The 12,697-nt window shown below is 45.5% G+C and overlaps 1 protein-coding gene and 1 pseudogene across 5 annotated transcripts in view; both read right to left on the minus strand.

Annotated features, from left to right (window-relative positions):
- LOC309601514 (protein ARK2N-like) overlaps positions 1 to 545 on the minus strand; it is a 49,580-nt gene extending 49,035 nt beyond the window's left edge. For 2 of the 4 annotated variants that reach the window (XM_082334548.1, XM_082334551.1), the window contains exon 1: positions 432 to 540. The gene's annotated coding sequence lies outside the window, so the exon portion shown is untranslated. Of the gene's footprint in view, positions 1 to 431 lie in introns of all 4 variants that reach the window. The other 2 variants (XM_082334549.1, XM_082334550.1) reach the window with 2 other exon arrangements.
- Positions 546 to 6,329: 5,784 nt separating this feature from the next.
- Positions 6,330 to 12,697, minus strand: part of LOC309601921 (HAUS augmin-like complex subunit 1) — a 303,238-nt pseudogene continuing 296,870 nt past the window's right edge. Inside the window, exons 5-9 of the transcript in view lie at positions 11,469 to 11,637; positions 10,684 to 10,747; positions 8,836 to 8,907; positions 7,464 to 7,511; positions 6,330 to 6,389 (exon numbers count right to left, since the gene is read on the minus strand). The product of the transcript in view is annotated as an HAUS augmin-like complex subunit 1 (transcript). The remainder of the gene's footprint in view (positions 6,390 to 7,463; positions 7,512 to 8,835; positions 8,908 to 10,683; positions 10,748 to 11,468; positions 11,638 to 12,697) is intronic.

Below are 12,697 nucleotides of genomic sequence, written 5' to 3' on the forward strand. Positions count from 1 at the left end.
ACAAAAAAAAGCAGCGGCTCAGATGGACTCCTGCCTTCCAGGATAGAGGTCACCCCTCACCCAGGCGGTCAGCGCGGAAAGCCGCCCACCGGGCACCCCTCGGTCAGCACGGAGGATGCCCGGGGCGGGCAGGGCCGCCTCCCCAGCCCTGGTGGTGGGACCAGGCCCCCCAAGGCGCCGCGGGGCCGTGCCCGCCCACTCCGGGGCACCGTCGGGCCGCCCGCTCCCGCCACCGCCGGCCCCAGGGGAAGCCGTCGGTGGTGCCCCGTCGCCTCCCGCCCGCGCGCAGCGGGGCTAACAGCAACGGTTCCGCTGCTCACCCGGCACCCCCGCGGCTGCGGCGAGGCGAGGCGGGGCGGGGCGGCCCGGCCCGGCCCGGCCCGGCCGGAGCGCGCAGCGGGCGAGCCGCGGCCAGCGCCAGCCCCACTCACCTGGACGACGAAGGGCCCCTCCTAGCCTCCCCCTCGGGGAGCAGCAGCTAGGGCATAAGCGGCCGGGAGGAGCCGGGTCTCAGCCGCGCCACTGCCACCCCAACGCCAGAGAAAACGTCACCGGAGGCCGCAGAGCTCCGCTGCGCGGCGTCACTTCCTCCCGCCGCTGCCGCCAGAGCAGCCGAGCGCCTGCGCAGAGCGGCCGGCGGCCGTCGCGCCCGCCAGCGCCACCCCGCAGCGCAGAGCGGCGCCGGGGGCGGGGCCGAGGCCGGCAGGCCCCGCCCCCTCCCTCTCTGCCAGAGGAGAGGAGAGGAAGAGAAGAGGAAGAGGAGAGGACTGTCGCACACAGCCGGATACCCGCGGGTATCGCGCATCCCTCACACCCTTCGGGTGTGCTCCCCCCCCGTGACACCCACACACCCCTCCCCGCCTACACCCGCGGGAGAGCCCCCCCCCGAGATCCCCGAGCCGCCGCAGGCCCAGTGAGACCCCTGCGGGGCATTGCCTGAGGGGATGTACTTGGCCTCGGCCAGTCGAGGTGCCTGTTCCCATGGCGGCGGGGCAGGCTGCGACACCGCGTGAGGGGCACAGCGGCAGGCAGCCACCGCCAGAGCCAGTTCACGCTGGCTGGAGCCGTGGGTCGCCCACCACAGGGGAAAGCTGAGGCAGGCGAGGGCTGGTAAATCAGCCAGGAGGGAGACCTGTCTGCAGGCTAACGGCACAGCACTTTCTTTGGTTTCCCAGCAGCAAAGCAGAAGTGTGCAAACCAAGCACGGTGGTTGGAGCCGACTCACCGGAGGAAAAGAGCAGAGGAGGAAGCAGAAGGAAACCAGGAAACAAGAAGAAAGTAACATCTTCCCCTGGTGCAGGGGCTGGGTGATGAGGAGGGCCGAGCTTGGGAGAGACACAGGCAAAGGCAGCAGGAACCCAGCACCACAAATGCCTCTCACCAGTCTCTCAGCCAACGCTCATTCTCCCTCCAACGCTGATCCTGGTGATCCTGCCTTTGCACTCCCTGAGATCAGAGACCTGGGGGCTGGGTGGGGGAAGCATGGTGCGCAATTAGGGCAACACTATAATGCATACATTAAACATAGTTATGATGTTTCTTAATCAGAGTATTTAGCTGTGCAGCCCCGGGGTATATATGCTGCACAACTGCACAATACATTGTAGGTAGTTCTCTGCAATTTGAAAACATGGCAGCAATCATTTCAGTGTAGTCCCTAAATCCTGATCAGGGCCTACAAACGCCTGGGAAATCCAAGTGTTAAACATGCATCGTATGGCAGAAGCACCCTTGGAGGATCCTGCTCCTCCACAGCCACTGCTTGTGGCACAGAATCAGTTATAGGGTTGATAGTATAGAAACGTGCGTACGCGTCTACCCCCCACCACCACCCAAATCACCTACATGGACTTGGGAAACAAAGACAGACATCACATACTACCTCAGGAGAATTTAGCACATTGAGGAGAAATAAGAATGAGAGAGAGATTCAGGTAGAAGTAGAGCTACATATTCAGGAATTCATTATTCTCTTTTAAAACAGTACTTTGCAAGATATTTCTCACCAATCATGTAAAAAACTTCCTTTGCAAGAGCACCAGCCTCGTTGTTGCATCCAATATCGGTGGTGTCAGCATAAGAGGGAACAAGCAGGGCACTAATGAAATCCATACTTAGGAAAAGATAAAACCTGCCCTGTGTGGGGCTGCTGGGGGCTCTAATCCAGAGTCTGCTCTGATTTCCTACGCAGCTCTAGCCATGCCCTGCCACCAACTAAAATCAACCTCCGCAACCCAGCTAGCTACTTCTGGGAAAATAATCCAGAATCAACATTTAAAGGGAAGGATGTGCTTTGGAGGCATGACTCCTGAAAGACACCCGGAGGACGGCACGCTGTTGCACAGGCGTTAGGACATGGCAGCAAGGAACAGGCAATGTAGTTTTGGACGACATACAGAAAAGCATAACGACACAGGCAAGGGTGGTAAGCATCTGCCTCGCATTTGCAAGAAGAGGGATAAATAGAAAGGAGCTCAAAGAGCCACAACTGAAGGAATTGGCAGCCTGGAGGCATTACGAAAGAAAAAAAGAAATTCTGACTATCAGAGGTACAACAGAATTAGTAAACTAAGCAGGGAGACATTAGTGATCTGTAAACATTTGAATGAAGTGGCACGAAGGGAGAAGACTGGTGATACGTTAATGATTTTAATGGGGTGAAATTAAAGAAGGGCATGTTTGAGCTGAGAATTAGGGTGGAAAGCTTTTGAATGGAGAACCGTAGGCTGGAAAATTGTCTCCCTAAAGGAAGTGGTGAAAGCTTTATTGCCTGAGATTTTAAATGCCAGATTAGGAGAAATACCAGGGGACTCATTCTGAATTTTCAGGGAGATAGGCTGAAATATTAGGAAGGGAGGAGGAAAGGCAAGAGGTGATGCTGGCTCCAGGAATTTAGGGAGTACAGCCCAGCACCTCTTCTACTCTCCTTTGGCTCTGTTTTATCACTCTTTGACCGCCTCTGCCAAGAGTGAAATGATTTCAGCATTAGTTACTTCCACAAGGAAGCGATAAGAACTCCTCCGCCATGAAGAAATGCAGTTGAGAAATGGGAGTCTCAGTGGGACATCTCTAGAAAGGCTTACAGGGGAAGGGAGTGGTGGAGGCTCCTTCAGCTCCGGAGGGCCCCAGTGGTGCAGCCCCACGGCCGAGCTTCCAGGGGGCCACCACCACCACCTCTCCTCTGTTGCACTTCCCCAAAGACAATGGGAGGAAATTAGCTCAGCACTGGAGCAGACAGCAGGAGCGACCCCAAGCCACGTTCCCATGTCAAAGTAAAAGCTGGTTGTGAGAGCACTTTGGCTCGTAAGGGTTTCCAGGCTGGCTTCCCTCACCCAGCTCTTTGCAGGGGGAGCAGAGCTCCTCCATCCCTGCTCCTATCTCGCAACCAGCCCCAAGCCAAAAGTTTCCCTCCGGCTCCAGACTGGGAGAATGACTTTTCATGAGCTCATCCTCATGCATCTGATGGCGGTATCCATAAGCACATGACTAAAAGCATCCTCTGCAGAAGGAATATATAGACACTTCACCTTCCGAGTAACATTTAAACAACGCCCATTTTCCAAGCTGGGCTGCAGGCTACCAAGCATCTGAAATCACAAATGAGCCACTGAAACCCAGCCAAGCCGTCTCCTCGCTGCACTCCCGCTCCTTCACGGCGAAGGCACCCAGGCTCCTCTACAGCCACCAGCAGCAGCCAAACAGGGACCACGGGAAAACTGCTTAGGACCCCAAGGGGTTCACCCACCCCTGAGCTATAGCCTATGTCTTCTAGGGAAGGAGGAGAGATAAAAATCTTTCCTTGCTGCTGGGTTTTACCAGCCCATATTGGCTGGTAAAGGCAATTAAAGGTATCTTTAGCAAGGGGCTAGAGGAAACATTTATTAGGTTAGGTCCTAGTTTTGGAGTTGTTGGTTTTTTTTGTTTGTTTGTTTGTTTTTTTCTCTCCTCTCTCTCCAGAGATTATATGGTTGAGGAAGGACCCTGTAACACTGAATGACTTCAAGGCAGATGGAGGCAGTGCTGTATCCTCCCACGTAAGCCGTACCCAGTGAAGAGAGAAGAAACCACAAGTTTTACTTTAAACACACGCTTATTGGTAAAGCCTCTGCTTACTCGCTTGTGGGTTGTTTTTTTTTTTTTTTTTTTTTTTTTTTTTTTTTTCCCCCCCCCCAGAAGAAATATTTCTGAATTGGAGAAGCAGAAATCCTTCCAGCCTGGTAGTGAAGTTTTTTAATGAAGTGAGCGTATAAGAAAATTAAAAATGTTTCTAAAGCTACTTGAAGTTACTAACAGCAACTGCGTACTCGGAGACAAACGGAAGGATTTCCTGCAGCACGCAAGGCTGTGTGGACCAGGATTACTATTGTTTCACTGCTGACCCTGTAATTTAAAAATTCAAAGAATAGCTCAGAAATACAAAATCTCTCCCAGACCTGTAAGACCTATTCAGTACTAGATGTAATTAAAAAAATCTTAAGTACACTTACAATTTGACACATCACATTTTTTACTTATAAGTACCCAAAACAGAATTGAATATCAAAAGAATATTGGGAGTGTTTTACTGGAGATGGTACAAAATGCAACCAAATTACTTTCAAAATAAATCTTGAAAGTATTTTAATATTTTTTAAAATTGTATTTAATTACAAAGTCCAATATTAATATTCTATATCTACTAAAGGATTGATATGACTGAAAAAAAATTTTGAATACTTTCAGTCAAAGGAAGATTGAAAAGCAACCACAATGAAATGTTTGCAACAAATAGAGTATTTCTATAGTACTAGCTGAAATACATAGCCAAAAGAGATTCCATCCACATCTTTGGATTCAATGCATTTTGAGTAAATACATACATATTTCATCTCAGTAGCCTTAAATTTGCCTTATGTATTTTGCATTTCTCTAGCATTTTATTTTTATTATTCTGGTTTTAGTACCTAAATGTTTTCTTTTAAATAAATCCCTATCCCCTAGCTAATTTGGGGATTAATTCTAATTTTTTTCCCCTAAAGCAGTTGTTATTTTGCATATTGACCTGATAAGAGCAGTACGTCACTTTGTGGTAAAACATATACAAGTTTACACTTGAGGTTGACCACTGGTTTTCATATCTAGTGCATAATTTCAATTCCTTTTTTTTTTTTCTCCAGGTAGAATTTGGATCCTCACATTTTCCAGGAGGAGGAATTGAGCACACAGTAATAAAGCACGCACATCTTTTGCACTTTGTCTGTAAAAAGGATCTGCAGCTCAGCCTGGCTCCAGCTCCAGCCCCGCAGCATCCCACACTGTGGGCAGCTGCCCCAGAGCTTCAGGAGCCCCACACAAAGTTCCCAGCAAGCACAACTGCTCTTGGCTTGCAGGTGTTAATAGACAAGTGTCTCCAAAAATCAGGCTGGGAGTTCAGAATGGAGCAGCTGATGTAATCTGAAGCAAGGCTGAAGCAGCAGAAGCCTCTCCAGACATTCCTGTCATTCTCAGTTGGGCAATTATTTCATAATATACAACAGCTGAGGGGTCCAGCTGGCAGCCTCCCTCCAGGCTGCCACACAGCTCCTCACCACCCACTGTGACCTCCGTGGAAACACTCAACAGCTGCCAGGACAGAGGGTGAAGCCCCAAAATCAAAAATTTTCTCAGCCAAGCACTCAGGCTGATGCGCTCCTGTCTCAGCAGGACCTCTGTGATGCATTCCTGCACTGGCATCCCATCCCCGTGCTGGAGAAGCTGGACTGCCCCAAAATACCAACAGTGAGGAAGGACATCTCCACTTGCCCTACAAGGTGCTCTGCTCATGCAAATGCGTAACTGAAGAGCCGAAAAAATCTTTCTGACAGTCCACTGGCTACATAAGTCTCATTTATTTGACTTTCCTCATTTACATTAAAAGCTGAACTGTCAGACCCAACAACTTGCCACTGATTTATGTTGCATGTGCTGCAGATGGCTCAGCTGTGGCACACAGCTTGAATGCAGCTGCTGGGTATTTTTTTCCTCCTTGATCACTTCAATTCTAAGTGGTAATGGTCAACCAAATTCTGACAGGGACATCTCCCGGTGAAAGTGCCATCTGGAGGCCAGTTACAGGTGTATATCACATATGGAAAAAGAACTGATAAAGAAAACAGTAAATTTGGGGGTTATGAAAAATAGGTGATGTCTACAAATGCAAGGCTACACAAACCCCTAAAAATGAACATACTTGCTGGAAGAAGAGTAAGGCAGAAAGCTGCAGAAGTACAGTAAGAATTCCAAAATGTTTTACTAGTGCAAATAAACAAACAGTAGAAGGGAAATTTTCCACACAGGCAACTTCAGGTGAACTAGAGTTTGCTGGGCTGTGGCATCTCAATCTGCTTTGAGAACTCTGCCTCCAAGGCATTCTAGCAGGAGAGAAAACCAAGAGGAATCAGTGACCATGAAACTTTTCTTACATTCTTGTTAGACAAACATATCTACAATGATCAAACCTTGGGATATTATTAGCACTGATTAACCCAAGAACTGAACCGGAAGGTCTCACTACTGCAAATGGCAGTAGTCTCTGTAGACAACTACAGAGAAATCTCCAAATGAAGGGCTAAACAAGCTCAGTTGCCTTTATACTGTGCCCCGATGTGATATTAGACACCTTCAAGCTGAACAGGTACAATCCAGAGGTGAGTATTCTGACAGTAGCCTGATAAAAAGCCTCAGGCTGGTGAGTTTGTATTTCTGAATCAAAAACAAGTGGATTACCATCCTGAGCAGTCCCTTCTGAAAAATGTACAAAATACTCTCAAATCACTGTGATTTTTGATCACAGCTTTAAGGCTTATCACTGAATACCTTGTGCTTTATCTGTGAGCAAGCAGACAGTAGCCCAAAGAAATAAAGACAAGTTTTATGCTCAAATGTGGCCCAGCTCACTCAGGAAAGCTACATATGAACTTCCCAAACAGCTTTATATGAATGTTTCTCAACAACCATACCTGCAGATCACAGAAGCATGGATGAAATGGGCATTATGTTTTATAGGGGAAGGTCCCCATTGCAGTCTACAAGGCAGCTGTTAAATAAAATACGGGCCCTGGAGCCCTTTGAGAGTTCAGGAACAGCAAGGAAGGTTGCGAGACCAATAAGCTGCAACACAGCTGAGTGAATAAACATTCTGACAGGTGAAGCAGACAAAATCCAGAGGGATATAGATACCTAATCCCCACTGATACCATTATGCCCAACTGCCTTTATAGCTATCATTCCTCCACCAGTTCCTCTTATCAATATGCACAGCTTCTGCCTTACCAGAGCAAAATTTCCCTCTAGAGATCATTAAGACTACAATCTGAGGTAGATAAATCCACAACCAATTAATATATATAGCTTGTTTTGGAACAACAGCACTCATTTAAATCACTGTGAAAGATAAAAAAAAAAAAAAAACAAAAAACAAAAAAAACCCCACAAACAACTCTTACCAGTTCTCATTTTACTTCTTCAATCTTCACTTGTGCAAGGGAAGGATTCTAATGAGAGAAAATGGCATAAAAAAAAATAAATCAATATTTCAGCTGGAAACACAGAGTCCCTGCATCATTGCAAGAGTCTAATCATGTGCCACAGGGGAATTTAGGGACAATGAAATCAGTTCTGTGTACACCCTTCACATGCAAAAGGCACCGACATTAAAAGCCTAGTATCAGTTTGGTTTGGGTAATCACATATTTTTCAAAAGTCTGGTATGGCCTAAAGTCTAAAAAAACCCCGGTTTTAGCAATTTTCCAAACCTACCAATCAAGGAACTGGATTTTAAACACATCCATGCATGAATTTTCCAAAGCACAATAAGCTTGCAAGGATAAACCTTCTTCCCTCCTTCTGCCTCCACCAGAAGTGAGGCATCAGGGCTCTCCCTGTCTCCACTGACAGCAAGATGGCAGGGAGGGGGGAATTAGAGAACCTAATCCAATTTGAACATCCTGTTTCGCTTGAGGAAAGGAGGCAGCTGCCTCTTGGGGTAAGATGGATTTAAAAGAGGAGTCCCACCCTCTCCCTTCATCCTTTTTCTTCTAGAAGGGAGATAGCAGTAGCTTCTATGTGATTTTGGACAAGTCTGTTTCTCTGAAACTCTGTGCCCCATTTATAAGAACTGGAATAAATCTTTTTCACCTCTTACACAGAAAGGTCTGAGGTTAGCTCTATTAAAGGCTGTGGGGTGCTCAGATGAGGAGGTAACAGGGGCCATATCAGGTAACTCAAATACAAAACTGTAAACTAGACAGTCACAATTGTATTTAATGAAACCAAACCCCATTCAACTATTCGCTCCAGTTTTTGCTATTTCTCCCCTGAACGACAAAGATAAAAGTCCTTAATACTTATCTGTAAAAGCAATGGAAATCTTCCAAAGGAGATTCGAAATACTTGGGTTTAGTGGTCCCAAATATCACGGGTGGTGATGTACAGATGTCACGCAAAGCCAAGGCCTTCTGTTTCATGGGCTAAAGCCCTGTTTACCCATGACTTCTTTAAGCCATTATAAAGTTGTTGACAAAATTACCCTTAACTGAAACAGTCTTTTGTAAAAAGTGTTCTAATTTGAAAAGAGTAAAATCCTTTTCATAACAGATGCTTCACACGGCAGTCTGATAGTAACTCCTAGCACAGGGACCAATAGTGACAATAGCCAAAATATAAAATGAAGAAAAGATACACAGACAGGAGCTTTCAAAACTGCGATTTAGTCACCTAAATGAGACGGAAACTATCACAACAATATCCTTTACATTCTGAAGTCCATTAAAATGAATCTGATGGCAAATACAATAGAACAGTGGAAAAAATAACTACAGGAGTTAAATCTAGGTAGGACTCCAGTTTCTTCTTCAAAGGCACAATTTCTTCCTGCAGTCCAGCCATCTTCTGTGAAGAGAGCAAGGCAGATTATATTCTTTAGTCTTACTTGTAGAAGTGATGTAAATCAGTGAAATAGATCCACAATTATCTACAGCATTTCAAAATTCACAGATGTTGGTGAGAGCTTTCACGATCCTTCTTAAAACCCATGGAAAACTAAAGATCTGCTATTCATTCAGTTATCAGTCAGTCAAACCCAGTTAAAATTTTACACAGAGGTATCAATTAATTTTTCTTCGTTCTGAAGATATCTTCAGATGTCTTTTCTTAGAGTATAACCACCTGATCTCACCTCCCTGAAAGGAAAGGGGATTTCAAATGAGAATCCACCAGAGGACTTCCACTGTCAACCTCACTGTAGGCCAGAGAGAGAACTGAGCTCCAAGGAAGGGGATACATTCTCATGCCTATGGCTTCTGTGTGAAAAGTTTTACACATGCAGCAGCAAAAAGATTCCCCTTACACTTGCACTGTTTTGCTTATTCTGTTAACAAGGGGAAATAATGTCTCTTTGGGGCTGAAAATTGAGCACCTTCCGCAGCCCTCAACTCTTTTCAAATAATCAACTTAAAGTACAAAAAAAAAAAAAAAAAAAAAAAAGCGCAGCACTCCAAAGACAAAGCCATTTGTGCTGCCCAATTCACTGAGCTCTTGGCAAAGCAGATATAGAAATGTCAGGGAGTCAGACCTGCCCTTATGCTCAGGTTCTAGAAGATAACAAGTCTAGAAAATTGCCTATGACTTTTTGTATGTAAAATTCCAACAGAAATGATTTTTGGTTAGTACTCTTCTGAAACACTGTGCAATGTAAACATTGCCACCCAGTGCTGGTTCATGGGAACGACAACATAAAAAAATCAGGAAACCGATTTTCATCGTTCAACTTAACTAACATGCAGGAAAAGCTAGCAAAAGAAACTGGGAGAAGGACTAAGTTCTCATTACAGTAACAGCAAATAATAAATGTGGTGAGTACAGACAGAACAACACAAATACATGTTACATGTGTACAAATGCTTCAGCACAAAGCTGGAGAATCTATAGCTAGTAACTCAAGAAATGTGCTTTTACCTTTAACAAATTATCCCGCTGAGCTTACAGTACAGCTGAAAAATTTTATAAAGACACAAGAAAAAAAAGCACATAGTGGTTCAGAATTTGGGTTTCACTTGACCTCCTCCCCTTGCTCTGAAGTGTTTGAAAGCAGGTTTATTTCACACAAACTAGAATCACCTGGGTCATTCTACCAAGTAATTGCAATATACAGGCAGCCATATAACAGATTATAGTCCACAGAAAATCTACTCTGTTTATAACACACATTACAGAGAGGAGGCAGATCACAGGCTGCCAATTTTCTTTTTGTGGCAGGGAATTTATTCCATGGAAATTCTCTAGTAGGCTATATTCCCCATTACAGACAGAGGCAGAAAGAGAAGAGAGGGAAAACCAAAAGGCAACAAAAATAAAGATTCCAATTGTTCCCCTTAATCAGTCCAGAAGGAAAGCTTCTTCCCAAGTCCAAAATAAGCCCACATCTAACCCTGAAGAAAAGGTACCACTTCAGCACCCATAGATGCTTCTCAGTTTCTAGGAGAGACAAACCCATCCAACATACCCCAGTTCAGAGGTATCCATCTACGGGATTTTTATTTGTGCTTCTTTTTACCATTAATACTTGTTCAGGTAACCAAATAGCAAACTACATTTCCCAAAACCACCCAACAAACAAGCCTGGTCTGTAGCACTGTAGAAACATCCATCTTGTACCAAAAGACCTACCTCAGACAGGCTCACGAGTGACTCGTGTCAGCAATTGGTTCAGCCCCGTGGCAGCAAGCTGCTCCTACAAACAGGAAAGAGTTTGTTCATAACTGACCACAAAATATAACAGGGAGGAGAAAGATTTTACCATTTCCTTGGGTTTTGATCTAAACAGGCAAACAAGAACACAGTTTGTCAACAACAGAAACGTGTTATTTGAACCACAGGTATAGTTGGTATATGAAATCAGTTGCTACTAAAATTTATATCAAGAATAACAAGTCTTTTCAGAAAACTACTGGGAGAAGAGCACATAGCAAGGCTGGGAAGAGGCTTCTCAGTAAGATGTCATCAACTCTAATACATTTTCCATCTCATTTGTCAAGGTATCAGACAGCATCCAAGTGTCAAATAAAGCATTCACATGTCCTTCATCATGTAGGAAAAGTGAAGGAGAAGACAGAACAACTTCTGCCTTCTGTGTTTAATCATTTGTTAATTTTAAAAAAATGGCTATATTCAGAATTTTGAGACACAATTTACCTCAGTGAATCAGCTGCTCTACTTGTGGCTGTCTGTATACTCTTATACGACAGTACCTCACGATAAGCACAAGGTAGTTGGAGCTAATACAGTTCTCAGTGAAAGAGAAAGTGTCCTTGCATTTACCATAGGATGTCCTGGAGAGAGACCATGAATATAGCAGGAACAACCAAAGTGTAGTAACACGTTAGCCCAAGATTCCTAAATCCTGGAGTTTAGGAAGCTCCAGGGATGTCTTTAACTACAATTTTGGGCCTGACCAACCATGACTGTGCCATCATGTCACAACGTCTTGTTAGAAAATTCCTTCCATCTAACTCAATAGCCTTGATCCTGATTTTTAAATCTTCAGATTTATCTTTCAGGAACTTCAAGTTCTGGGATTGGCTTCCAGCTTTAGCTTTTTCTACTTCCAGAAGTTTTGCCATTTTTTTTTAAGATCCCTTAAAAAAAAATAATACAAAAAGAAACAAACTTTTACATTCAAAGAGATACCAGTATACAAATACTGCTTAATTATTTATGCTCAAGCTAAACCCTGTAATACAACCAACACGAGAAGGAAGAGAATGAAGAAAAACTGGCATTTCCCTGTGAGGTTTCCCAGTGGAAACATCCACAGCTGTTACATTCAGAGTCCCAAAGGCCAGGGGAAAAAAAGGCCAAGGGGAAAGCCATCTGCATAAAAGCAAAGAGTAATAGTTGTCTGCATAACTACATGGTCCCCCCAATATCCTCCTCTCTAAATTGGAAGGATATGGATTTGATGGGCGGACTGTTCAGTGGATAAGGAATTGGCTGGATGGTCGCATCCAGAGGGTAGTGGTCAACAGCTCAATGTCCAGATGGAGAACAGTGACGAGTGGTGTCCCTCAGGGGTCCATACTGGGGCCAGTGCTGTTCAATATCTTCATCAGTGACATAGACAGCGGGATCGAGTGCACCCTCAGCAAGTTTGCAGATGACACCAAGCTGAGTGGTACAGTCGACACGCCTGAGGGACGGGATGCCATCCAGAGGGATCTGGACAAGCTGGAGAAGTGGGCCTGTGTGAACCTCATGAGGTTCAACAAGGCCAAGTGCAAGGTCCTGCACCTGGGTCGGGGCAATCCCCATTATCAATACAGGCTGGGGGATGAAGGGATTGAGAGCAGCCCTGAGGAGAAGGACCTGGGGGTAATGATAGATGAAAAGCTGGACATGAGCCAGCAATGTGCTCTCACAGCCCAGAAAGCCAACCATATCCTGGGCTGCATCAAAAGCAGCGTGGCCAGCAGGTCGAGGGAGGTGAGTCTGCCCCTCTACTCTGCTCTGGTGAGACCCCACCTGGAGTACTGCATCCAGCTCTGGAGTCCTCAGCACAGGAAGGACATGGACCTGTTGGAGCGGGTCCAGAGGAGGGCCACAAAAATGATCAGAGGGCTGGAACACCTCTCCTATGAGGAAAGGCTGAGAGAGTTGGGGTTGTTCAGCCTGGAGAAGAGAAGGC

This window comes from Platalea leucorodia (genome assembly GCF_965183815.1).
Source record: "Platalea leucorodia genome assembly, chromosome: W".
Classification (NCBI taxonomy): domain Eukaryota; kingdom Metazoa; phylum Chordata; class Aves; order Pelecaniformes; family Threskiornithidae; genus Platalea; species Platalea leucorodia.